Here is a 12,969-nt window from a genome sequence, read left to right as displayed (position 1 = left end):
AGGGTCTCCACATCAATCTTCCAGGGGCATACAGCCTTTTTCCTTTTACTTGTTATCTCGCAATAGCGACCTCTTGTGGTCAAACAACAAAATGTCAGGTTATGAAAACACCAACTCAATTACACATTGCACATTCACTACACAGGGGCTGTTTCACCCTCTTACATGCCACCCCACTAGAGGTTGACGTCCCTGGCAACCTTTCCCATATAAACTCATCTTGCGCATAGTGCTGTGGGGGTACCCCAGCATTGGACCTGGCTGTCCTACGCAGAGTCACAGAATCAGGGGCACCCGGCACACCCAATGATGGCTGTTCTGCAGGTTGTACAACTCCCTCCCTGGGCGGCAAACTAGACTCGACTTGGTTCCCTGGATCGGCTGGGGCAGGGACAACCCACCACTCATCGTCTAAGGGGGTTTCCCTGGTAACAATGCTAGGAGCCTGTACCACCTCGTCGGCCACCAAGTGTTCAAAATTGCAGCGTCTTAACATGTTACGGTGAAGGTTCCTTGAGGGTCCTCCAGTCCCTACTGGCTGTACCTCATACACTAGAATATCCGGGTCTACCTTTCTCTTCACAACATATGGTACCGCCTCCCACCGCCCATCCAATTTTCCCGTTGGCCTCTTGGCCCTGACAATCACACGATCACCTGGGGCGTACTCATCCCTCTGCACCGGCCCTGGGTTGGGGTGTACTATTTGTCTCATGCGTTCGCCCACAACCTTATGTACTGCTCTCAGTCGGCGACGGTGTTCTTGCGCCCATGCGGTAGTGCTCCTTGGAGAAGGCTGCATTGGATCTGGCATGTGGAGATCCTCAATCTCTTGACCTGCCCTCCCAAACATCAACATGTGTGGAGAGTAACCAGTGGTGTTGTGTACTCTATTGTTATAGGCCCACATCAGTTCAGGTAGATACTCTGGCCACCGAGCTTTTTGACTATCCTCTAGCGTCCGCAACATCTGTATCAAGGTGCGGTTGAACCGCTCGCATGCCCCGTTCCCCTGTGGATCATATGGGGTCGTGCGAGAACGTTCAATCCCATAGAGTTGATACAATTCACTCATCAAAGCCCCCTGAAAGCATGCCCCCTGATCTGAATGGATTTTCTGTGGACACCCAAACACTTGTATAAAGTGTTTGCAGACCGCTTCGGCAGCTGATTCAGCCGTCTGATCTCTGGTGGGTACAGCTACTGCATACTTTGTAAAATGGTCCGTCATAACCAAACAGTAAGAATGTCCTGAGGTAGAGTACCCAATCTGTACATAATCAATCATTAGAATTTGCAGGGGGGCAGATGTTTGAATAGTTTGTACAGGGGCACGTTGTTCGGGACTTTTACTCAGCCCGCAGGACCGACATTGAAGACATGCCTTGGTCACCATCTTTCCCAAATCTGGACAATACACAAATCGTTGGAGCCACTGGTACGTTTTGGCACTCCCAAAATGGGCCCCACTCTCATGGGCTTCCTGAGCGGCTACTGGTCCCAATGACATCGGGATGACAATCTGTTGCCGGTGCTGCAGCTCTGACTGTATGCATATGGTCCGACATAGGAGTCCTTGGATGACAACCAGCTTATCCCACAGTCTCAGTAACTTCTGACCTTCTTGGGTTAAGCTAGCCCGCTCCTTCGGCCGTGGCCAGATCTTAGTCCGGATCCACTCTTACACTTTACATAGGTCCGGACAGCTATTTTGAACCCTTTCTCAATCTTCCAATGTCTTCCCCAGCACCATCGGCATCCCTGAAGCCACCCCACTTGAATGGGTTATGTTCTGGAATGGCGGTATTCTGCCGAGGTGTGGGATTTCACTGTCTTCTAGCCCTTCCTCTCCACTCTTGGTTGGCAACCCCACAGGGACTCGGGAGAGGGCATCAGCGTTGCCATTCTCTCTCCCTGATCGGAACTGGATACGGTATTGATACTTGGAAAGGCGGGACATCCACCTCTGCTCAAGGGCACCTAACTTAGCGTTCTCTAAGTGTGCTAAAGGGTTATTGTCCGTCATCACAATCACTTCTGCACCCGTCAGATACTCTGTGAATCTTTCAGTCATGGCCCATACAAGTGCCAAAAGCTCCAACTTAAAGGAGCTGTAGTTGTCGGGGTTACGCTCTGACTCCCTTAAGGACCGGCTGCCATAGGCAATCACCTTCTCACGTCCATCTTGAACTTGAGATAGCACAGCTCCCAGACCATGTAGACTTCCATCGGTGTACAACAGGAATGGCTTATCAAACTGTGCATAGGCCAGGATCGGGGTACTGGTCAGAGCTTTCTTTAACCCCTCAAAGGCTTCTTGCTGTCGTGGCCCCCACTCAATGGGGCGATTCTTGGGTCCACCAGCTGTGCCTCTCAGTAGTTCATTCAGGGGGCCAGCCCGATGAGAGAACTTGGGTATGAATCTCCTGTAATAACTGGCCAACCCTAGAAAGGCTTGTACTTCACGCAGGGTTCTTGGTTGGGGCCACTTCTGGACGGCCTCCACCTTGCTGGGCGCAGGTTGTACCCCTTCCGGAGTAACTACATGTCCCAAGTACTCTATTCGCTGCTGGAATAGTTGACACTTCTTGGGCTTGATTTTTAGCCCATGATCACGCAATCGCCCTAGGACCTGCCGCAGCTTTTCGAGATGATCTTCAAATGAGGACCCAAACACTACAATGTCATCCAAATATATCAATACCGACTCAAAGTTTAGGTCACCCAAACAGAGCTCCATCAACCGCTGAAATGTCCCTGGGGCATTGGACAGACCGAAAGGCATTCTGTTAAACTCAGAGTCCCATGGGTAAGATAAACGCTGTCTTGGCCTTGTCCTTTTCGGCCACTGGCACTTGCCAATATCCACTGGCCAAGTCAAGCATTGAGAAATACTTGGCATGACCGAGGGAGGATAGTGACTCTTCAATCCGTGGAAGGGGGTATGAATCACGGACGGTCTTAGCATTTAGTTTCCGGTAATCTACACAGAAACGGAGACTTCCGTCTTTCTTCCGCACCAAGACCACCGGATCAGCCCATGGGCTCTTACTCTCCTGGATCACTTGATTCTCCAGCATGCTAGCCACCATTTCTTTCACCTCCTGATACATCTTGGGGGGAATCTGCCTATACCGCTCCCGAATAGGCGCAGCGTCGCCAGTGGGGATTTCGTGTTCAATGGCGGTAGCACACCCGAAGTCTTCATCGTGTCTTGAAAACGCCTCCTGGAATTCCCACAGAGTGTCCTCCAGAAGCTTCTGTTGTCCCGGGGTCAGAGACCGGTGATCTACTCCCATCAGAGACATGATCACTTGGCCATTCCACTCTGCCGTTGGAGCCTGCCTTTGCTGGACCTTCACAGCATAGGTCCAAGACGACCTCCCATCAGGCTGCAACGTGAAGCTCTTCCGGCGAAGGATGTCACCCCCGGGCACGTGAACTTCAGCCAGCAGGGTATTCCCAGGCACGAACAACTCACTGTCCAGAACGTTGAGACAGCGTATAGGCACACACCCATCCTTCACAGTGGCAAGTGCTCGGGCTACCAGAGGACGGGTCTGCGTTTCTCCCTGCAGCGCAGGCTCTATCAAGACCTCTAGTCCATTTAATGGTCGTCCAGCCCCCACCGGAAGCATCACAATATTTTCCTGTCGCGGTGGAATCTTCATTGGGGCACTCAGCGGCACCTTCACGTATCCAATGGAGCGCCCTGCCATGGTGCTCTTCTGCAAACTACAGCTCCTCACCATCTGCTGTAGGACCTTCTGAGTCGGCCGGTGTGTGGTGGCCCGCTGCCAGTATTTAGGTCCTTCCTTTGCATAAAGGTGATCTAGGTCTCTCAGCACGTTCATGCCCAGCGTCACATCGAGTCCTCTCCTGGACGGATGGTCTATCAGCACGATCCTCTTTTTGCCAATGTCTTGCCCAAACAGCCGGACCCGCATCCAGACGATCCCTTGTACGTCCATCGCACCATTGTTGGCAGCTATCAACCGGATGACACTTCCATCCTCTGGCTCCATCATATGTCCGAAGTGTCTCTCGAAGAACTCCAGGGGCATCAGGGTGCACTCCGATCCAGTATCAACTAAACAGCGTACCTTCTGGCCCTCCAGCTCAGCTTCCATAATGGGGCTGCTAGCATATAGGTCGCATTCATCACGTACGGGGCTTGATTGTTGGTGAACCGCCACAGGACGCCCCGTTACTGCGGCGGTCGGGAGTGTAAAGCCGGCTCGGGTTCCACCTCCCCCTTGCACTCTGGCGATATGGCCATACTGTCTGCAACTCCAGCAGAGGGGTCCCCTTGATCCCTGCCCAGCTGATGAGCCTCGGTTGGTGGGTCCTCGGCCACGGTGTACTCTCAGCGGGGAGAGTAGGACGATGCGGTCATTTCTGGAACCATGGATTGACCTGCTCGCATCTGGGACACCTCCAGTCGGAGTTCTCTCATTTCTGCCCGTAGAGCCTGGACTACATCCTTTAAGGACCCTGGGTCTTCAGGACCTCCTCGGGTCCCTGTCACTTGGGTGCTACTCACAGCCTTCACATTCACAGCCACGGGCGCTTCTTCCCTCTCTACAGCAGCCAGGTAAACATTATAGAATGTCAGGTTGGCATCTGCCCGGATCATCTCTTGCAGTTTATCCTGTAACAACTTATTGGATAACCCTAGGATGAATTGATCTCGTAGCAGCTGGTCCACTTCTTTGAAGGCTCCCATAGCCTCTGAGTCCCGTCGCTGCACTTCATTCAGCATCTCTTGTAAGGCGTTAGAGTATTGCGTTAAAGTCTCACCCTCCCTCTGTGACCGATTGAAGAAGTTGCTCCGCAACTGCGCTACCTTGGCACGCCCTCCCTGAGCTCCCTCTAGCAGAGCAAATATTTTTTCTAAAGTGTCTCTTTCCGATTCGGGCCGTACCATCACTGTCCGTCTAGCGTCACCTTCTAGGGCCCCTAATGCTATCTCTGCACGCAGTTCCGGTATCAGGTTGCTCAGTCTAACTATACTTCGTACCCTTTCAGTCCAGTCCTGCAACATCATATTATTACCATCAAACTTTGGCAGATGCTGCATTAGTGCCCCGGCCGATAAGTACCCCACTTGGGCCGGCATTACCAGTGCTGGGGCTTGCTGTGCAGGGGCACCCTGGACCACCACAGCTGGTGCCAGGGGATTCTCTCCCGCCACATTCCCGTCCATGAGGGTCGCTGTATCCTGCCGACTACGCCAAGTTGTAAGCCGTGTACCGAGGTGGGCTCCCCAGGATACAGCGAAGTCACGAACAAAGGAAGTGAGTCCAATTCAATTTAACCAAGATAGGACTTTACTTAGTTTAGATAACCTCTTTTGTCCAAAAGAACACTCCCAGGTATTACATTTACACAGCCTAGAGGCTGGGACCCTGGTGTTATACAGCACGGTGCCCACTAGTGTGGCCTTCAATATACTCCAAGCTTTTACCTGCCTGCAGGCTGTGCCTATGCAGCTGCCTGTTACCTGTTATTACCCTATTACACAGGAACAATTCAGTGTGTGTGACACAGGCATCCGGCGGTGTAACACCAGGGTTTACAATCTTATCACAATACTACTAAATTCCCCCCAAACCAAGTACAACTAAGCAAGTATAATGGTTAGTTAGCTTGCAAACCAAACAGTGTAAAGTTAAACTAAATGTTGCTCCCAGACTTCCTTAAAAGTCCCTCTGGGAGATATAACTCTGTAGAAATCCTCTGTGACTTAGTCCTTTTACCAGACAGGCAGATAGTTCACCAGTATTGCAGCCTGGGGTGATGATTATACCTAACTAACTAACTACAGGCTTTTTACTCAGTCCCAGCAATATGGTGCAAAACTTGCAGTGTGGTGCGTGCACGCTTACTTCTGTTGGGTTCCTTTTAGTCTCTGTTAGCATCAGGGTGAAGAGGAGCTCCTCGGACAGCATGCAGTCTCACTGGCAGTCTCACTTCTCAGCCAAGTCTCTGACAGTAATCTTCTCCTTAGGATGGTGTCTGGACAGACTCTGAAAGTCTCAAATCCTCAGCTATTCTTGCTGTGGCTTCTCCCTCCAAGGACCCTCTCTGCACAGTGATGTCTCCACAGCTCTCTCTTCTCCTCTAGAGTCCAGCACACTCTGACTCAAAATGGCTCCTAGAACCTTCCTACAACGATCAGGGTCTCCACATCAATCTTCCAGGGGCATACAGCCTTTTTCCTTTTACTTGTTATCTCGCAACAGCGACCTCTTGTGGTCAAACAACAAAATGTCAGGTTATGAAAACACCAACTCAATTACACATTGCACATTCACTACACAGGGGCTGTTTCACCCTCTTACATGCCGCGTGGTATTCGATTGCAAACGAATACCTCGAACGGTCTGATATTTGATCGAATACCTATTCGATCGAACGGTGTTCGTTCATCTCTAGTCACAACTTATCTACTTCCCTTCCTGTACAGAGAGTGCCTAGAAAACTCCCAATAATCTCTAGATTGTTGCTACCTATGGCCAGGACTGTATGCCCTAAGGGTCCATTCACATGGAAGAAAATGGTGAGGAATTTGGTGTGGAGTTTCAGCACTGAAAAAAAGCCTCCCATTGACTTAAATGGGTTTCTTTTTTTTCAGCGCTGAAATTCCACACCAAATTCCTCACCATTTTCCTCCTTGTGAATGCACCCTAAATGTTGTTGACAGAGCAGAGATGCTCAGGCAAGATGGCCACCCGTATAATCATATACATATAATCTGAAAATTAAAACAATTAGAAAAAAAATTTCATGTGGTTTTAAAAAAAAATTAAGAAAAAATAGTGATACATTCCTTATAAAGAGGACCTGTCATTCCATCCACCAACTTCAGTCCTTAACTACTTTTAATAGCCACTGTACCACTGATTCCAGCAAGGTTGGAATTTGTTTTTATCAAGCCCCACCGTTCTCGAGCAACAGGAGCAGGTAGTTTTGATGGCTGATGTGATATTTAAGGTCCATTCACACGGAGGAATTTGGCACTGATTCTGTTGTGGAATCCGCGTCAGAATTGGCACTGAAAAAAAAGCTTCCCATTGACTTCAATGGGTTCAGTTTTCCACATTTTTTTATTTTTTTCTTAGCGCTGATTCTGACGCAGATTCCGCGCCAGAATCTACGCCAAATTCCTCCGTGTGAATGGACCCTTAAGCTCTATAATGTCAGGTGGGTAGTGTCAAGCAGGAGGTGTGATTCGGAGCTCTAATTAGAGGCATCCAGTGTCAATGCTCAGAATCGCCTTGTCTGCTCCTGCCTGACACCACCCTCCTGACAGTACATAGTCTAAATAGTATTTCAGACACCAAAACTAACTGCATTGATTACTCAGGCACAGTGGGGATGAGAGAAAAAAAAAATTCCAACTGTGCTGGAAACAGTGGAGCTGTGTCTATTAAAAAATTTAAAGAACTGGATTTGTTGGAAGTGGTGAAATGTCTTCTTTAAAACCTTCTGTTCGACACAAGAACAAAATGGCTTGTTATACAATATCTCTCTGTTCTCACAGCACAATCTTGGGCAGACCACTGCTAATATTAACTTATGGAGGGGGCACAAATATAGTCATAGACCACCTTCACACAGGACTATTTAGTCCATGAAATACCATCTGTTTGTTCGGTATCTCCCAGCCCAAAGATCAAACAGGGAAACAGAATCAAAGCATCATCGTCATCTCTGCAGGACTACTGTCCCATACTGAAAATATTATCATCGTATGGGACATTGGGCTCCTGGAGATGCACGGAATCCAAGCATCATAGATGACTATGATGCTTGGAGTCCAGATCCCTACTCAGTATTTGGTCCAGGTAATGTAGTCTGTATTTCACGGGCTAAATAATCCTATCTGAAGCCATAGAGGATTAACATACTGTTGTTCACACAATTGTTTTAAGTTATAGCATGTAGATTTGTCATCTTGTCCACTATGGTGCTACAGTAATTCTTAGCAGGTTAGCTGCCATTGAGTCTGTGCTGGCTAACATGCTGCCATTATTGCCTGCGCAGTCCTGGCCTAAGGCTGGCAATACACATGAGACTTCAGACTGCTGCTATGTGGCCTTCTGATCCTTGATGGAATTGTCTGTATGTATGATCATACCATCAACATTAAACATCGTTTTAGGTTTTTTTTGGGGGGGTTTTCTTGCTTTGCTACTGTATTTGTTTTCTACCCTAAAAAAACGTCATTAAACGCTGTGAAACCAGCTTAAACAATTAAATCAGGGGGCAACACGGTGGCTCAGTGGTTAGCACTGCCGCCCTGGAGTCCTGGGTTCGAATCCCACCAGAAACATCTGCAAGGAGTTTGTATGTTCTCCCGTGTTTGGGTGGATTTCCTCCCATTCTACAAAGACCTACTGATAGGAAAATAAATGTACATTGTGAGTCCTATATGGGGCTCACAATCTACATAAAAAAAAAAAATAATAATAATAATTAGATCAGGGCAGTTTACTAATGAAAAAAAATAAAGCGCAGTGATTCTGTCCAAATTAGCTGATGATCGGCTCCTTCTTAGGAGACCACCAGACATTCTCATGGCCAATCAATAACCAAAATTGCTGAAAATGCTTATTTTTGCTGAAAAAATATTAGTGTATCACCAGCATTATGCTAAGGCCCCATGTTATGGAAAAGCTGGGGGGTTGTTGCAGGGTTTTTTAAAGAGGACCTTTCATAAGATCGGGCACATGCAGTTTTATATACTGCTGGAAAGCTGACAGTGCGCTGAATTCAGCGCACTATCGGCTTTCCTGATCTGTGCCCGGTGTAAAGCGCTATCGGTCCCGGGACCGTAGCGCTTTAGTGTCAGAAGGGCGTTTCTGACACTTAGCCAGGGATGCCCTTCTGCCCCGCGGCGCCTATCACGCCGTACTGTGGAGTGGGGAGAAACGCCCCTCCCTCTGCTCACACAGCTCGTCCATAGACGAGCATTATCAGGAGGGGAAGAGGCGTTTCTCCCTGCTCACACAGCACAGCGCGATTGGCGCTGCTGGGCAGAAGGGCGTCCCTGGCTAACTGTCAGAAACGCCCTTCTGACTGTAAAGCCCTACGGTACCAGGACCGATAGCGCTTTACACCGGGCACAGTATATAAAACTGCATGTGCCCGATCTGATGAAAGGTCCTCTTTAAGCTTCTATTATATGTACCGTATGACAGCTACAAATCCGAATTGCTATAATGCTGCTAGTTTCACTCATTGGTCCCAAGGTCAGAAAGGCCACATCCATTTAGCTGATGCACTGTACTGATACTTCTGGTATTATTTACTTACAAATCGTGATGCAATATACTCTCGTGTGAAAGAGGCCTGAGAAGAAAGTTTGGGTCTGTATTTTCTTGAGTGCATATGTGAAGTTGCTAAGAGCTTGTGTAATTAATGACAGTACGGCCCTGTACACACAGTGCAGACTCTGACACTCCCTCTGCTCACTGCTACATGGTCTCAGAAGCTTGTCCTTTCCCACGAGATCCTCCACTGGATGCACCGGAGTACAACAAAGCTGATCAGAGCTTCTGTCATCTTCCTTGGACATCCAAGACACGGGTGGAACCCAGGTAAGAGAACTGCTTGCTGTTATAACTTGTATTCTGAACGATTCATGCTGTACTACCCTAAACAATGCCTGGTGCACTGTGCACTTTTATTGACATGGAAATGATATATGGAGGGTTCTGTATGGACCTATCCCACCCCTACATAAGAGGCTACGGATGAGCCTGCAGATGGCACAGGTAACAAACAATGCCATGAATTCACAGTGAGAATTTTCCACCAACTCATTGTGCAGCGTGAATCTCATACAGAACATTCCTTTTACATTCTTTACTTTTCTTATGTCTCAGAATAACATTTGTGCCTTCAGGCAACTAGCAGCAATAGCATCCTCTATACCTATCACTATGACTCTGGCGAATTTGCAGAATTACCTTTAAAAACCTATGCAGGGGCAGAACTATTGACATGGCCTGTGACATAGAGAGTGTGTGTGTGTGTGTGTGTGTGTGTGTGTGTATGTGTGTGTGTGTATATATATATATATATATATATATATATATATATATATATATATATATATATATATATTTTTTTTTTTTTTCTTTTTAATATATTCACTTAACCATGTCCACTCTGGTCTACATGTAATGCTAAGTTTTCCCTGATGTCCCCGCACTCGTCTATGGTGTCTGTTTTATATAACCCTCTTCTCCCTGATAGTTTGTCACCCGCTATGGTCAGAGTGTGGTCGGCGGCAGGCCTATTCCGGATTGACAATCTGACCCTACGACGTTGGAGTTTAGGCCCTTTGATTACTTTGTAGCTAATCTAGGCCTCCCTCAGACAGAATGGCTTCGTTTATTTCCAGGTAGTTCATTTTGTTCGCTCCCTCTATGGCTCTGTTAGAGTCTCTCCCCCTACGTCATTTGAAAAGATCTGTATGGCTGTTACTTCTACAAGGGGCCTTATATCCTCTGTATACCAAATCCTTGCCTCTAAGACTATTGGTTCTCCTATTCAACATCGATATATGATCTCCATCTTTCAGGGACAGTGGCGGATTGTTTGGTCTCGAGCCCAGAAATCGTCTGTGTATAACCTTCAGGGAATTGCAATTTAAAATCTTAATGCACTGGTATCATACTCTGGTTCTTCTTCACACCCTTAACCTTGCGCATCCTGCTGAGTATTGGCGCTGCAATCTTGCGGTATTGTATTATTTCACATTTTTTGGTCTTGCCCTCTTGTCTTGCGTTTCTGGGAGGAGGTGAAAGCTTTGACGGATGTCCTCTTCACACAGGGGGTTCCTTTAGATCCCTTTTTATATTTACTGAACCTCCCTCCTAGATATCTGGGTAGCAAGACTTCAAGACTTTTTCTCCATCTATGCACAGCCGCAAAAACTCTTATAGCTAAACACTGGAGGAGCGTTAACCCTCCATCCGGCGCTGAACTTCTAGCTCGTATTAAGGATACACGTAGTCTTGAATTTCTCACTGCTAGTCTTAATAACACATTGGATGCTTTCCATTCTGTTTGGTCCCCTTGGGACGCCTACTGTGCGCTAGGTGGCCTTTAATCTTGGAACTTCCCTTCCCTTCCCCCACCCTCACTCCTATTCTGTTTTTTGTATGTTTGTTGTTACCCCTTATTTTGCTTTTAAGTTGTATGTTTAAGTTCTAGTTTGCAGTTGAGACTATGCAGTATTGCTTCTTTTTGCTATTTTGGGTATTTGTTTTTCCTTGTCTCCTTTTCTGCGTATTGTTAAATGTTTTTGAAAAATTTCAATAAAAATTAGTTAAAAAAAAAAAAAAAAAAATGGCCACTCTTACTGCATAAAAGGGGGCAGTATACTGTATAGGGGCCAATAAAGGAGTTAATATATTGTCTGTGTGTGTGGGGGGGTACATAGAAGGGGGGAACATAAAAACATACCATGCGAGGGATCAGTAAAGGGGTGTTATACGGTGTGTGGGGGAGGTCAGTAAAAGAGGCGTTTTACCATTTGTGGGTCAGGAAAGGAGTAGATATACCATGTCAGGGGTTTGAAAAGGGGGCAATATACCATGTGATGGGGTCAGTAAAGGGAGTGTTATACCACGTGGCAACCAGTAAAGGAGACCTTATACCATTTGGGCCCAGTCACAATCTTGCTAGGGGGCTTGGTCTTTCCTAGTTACACCAATGGTCATATGCTATAGAGTTTCATATTTTAAACTTGGATTTTTGTATAGAAGAAATTCTTCCAAGTACCTAGTAGAGATCCTGTATGGTTTATCTGTAATTGACAATCTCTAAACCACTTTTGTTTATGCAGAGAGTTATGAATTGTCTGTATGTGGGTAAAATGGAATAATCTGTGAACCTGGGTCAAGGATGACTTCCCGCTTAGTGGATGAAGATACTTCTAGTCTGACAACATGCTGCACATGAATGACACGCAGCAAGCGAATGCAAGGACAGTGATGGCACAAAACTCTAAAAAGTCATGAGTCAGAGATGCAGCAGAACTTCTAAATGCTTTTCTTTTCATTCCGTCAAGGCTTTTAGAAGTTTTGTGCACAATACAAGCATGTTACTTAGTTGTTGCCAGTGAGTTGATTTCTCTTAAAGTGAAAGATACATTAGACGTATGGACACCAGGCTGCATTTCTCACAAGGCGTTTGACATTTTTAATTGGGGTGCTAGCCAGGGGGTTCGCTATAATACTTGATTATGTCTCTTGGTAAGTTCATGCCATTTCCTAGCCATGATATATTTGATCTTGGGTTCTATTACAAGTAGTTTGTGTTGATGTACCGGATACCTTTTCATACCAGGCTTAGAATATTTTTATATATTTATACATCGGTACTGTTGGGTTTTGCTGATGGTTGGTGATATTTTACACTTTGTTTACTTGTGTTTGGCTATAGATATTTATTTATTTTTTTGGCATAATATTGATTTATGGTGTTATAAACATAACTTTTCACAATATTATAGCATCTCTAAAGGGTACATGCTGACAGTATTACAACACTTATTTTATCAGATACAGTAAATGAAATGACAACCATGAATGATTCTGGGTGGTCTCCAATTCACCATGCAGCCTTCAAAAACCATCTCTCACTTGTGGAACGTCTCATTGAATCTTCAGCATATGAACATATTGAGAAGAAGACTAACGATACCCTTCAAAATACTACTTTGCTTTTGGCCATTGCAAGTGGAAGTCAACCAATGGTCCAACTACTGGTTAGTCATGGAGCAGATGTCACATATGCAAACACTTGCAAACAGGGGGTGATAGAAATTTCTGCTCTTTTTGGCCATGTCAATCTTATCAAATACTTTTTGAGTCTTAATAATAAGAACATAAATGTATATAAAAATCTAACTGCACTTCTAGCTCATGACTCAGAAGATGTTATCAGTGG

The sequence above is a fragment of the Leptodactylus fuscus genome, chromosome 7, assembly GCF_031893055.1.
Source record: "Leptodactylus fuscus isolate aLepFus1 chromosome 7, aLepFus1.hap2, whole genome shotgun sequence".
Taxonomy (NCBI): Eukaryota; Metazoa; Chordata; class Amphibia; order Anura; family Leptodactylidae; genus Leptodactylus; species Leptodactylus fuscus.
This window is presented reverse-complemented; position numbering follows the sequence as displayed.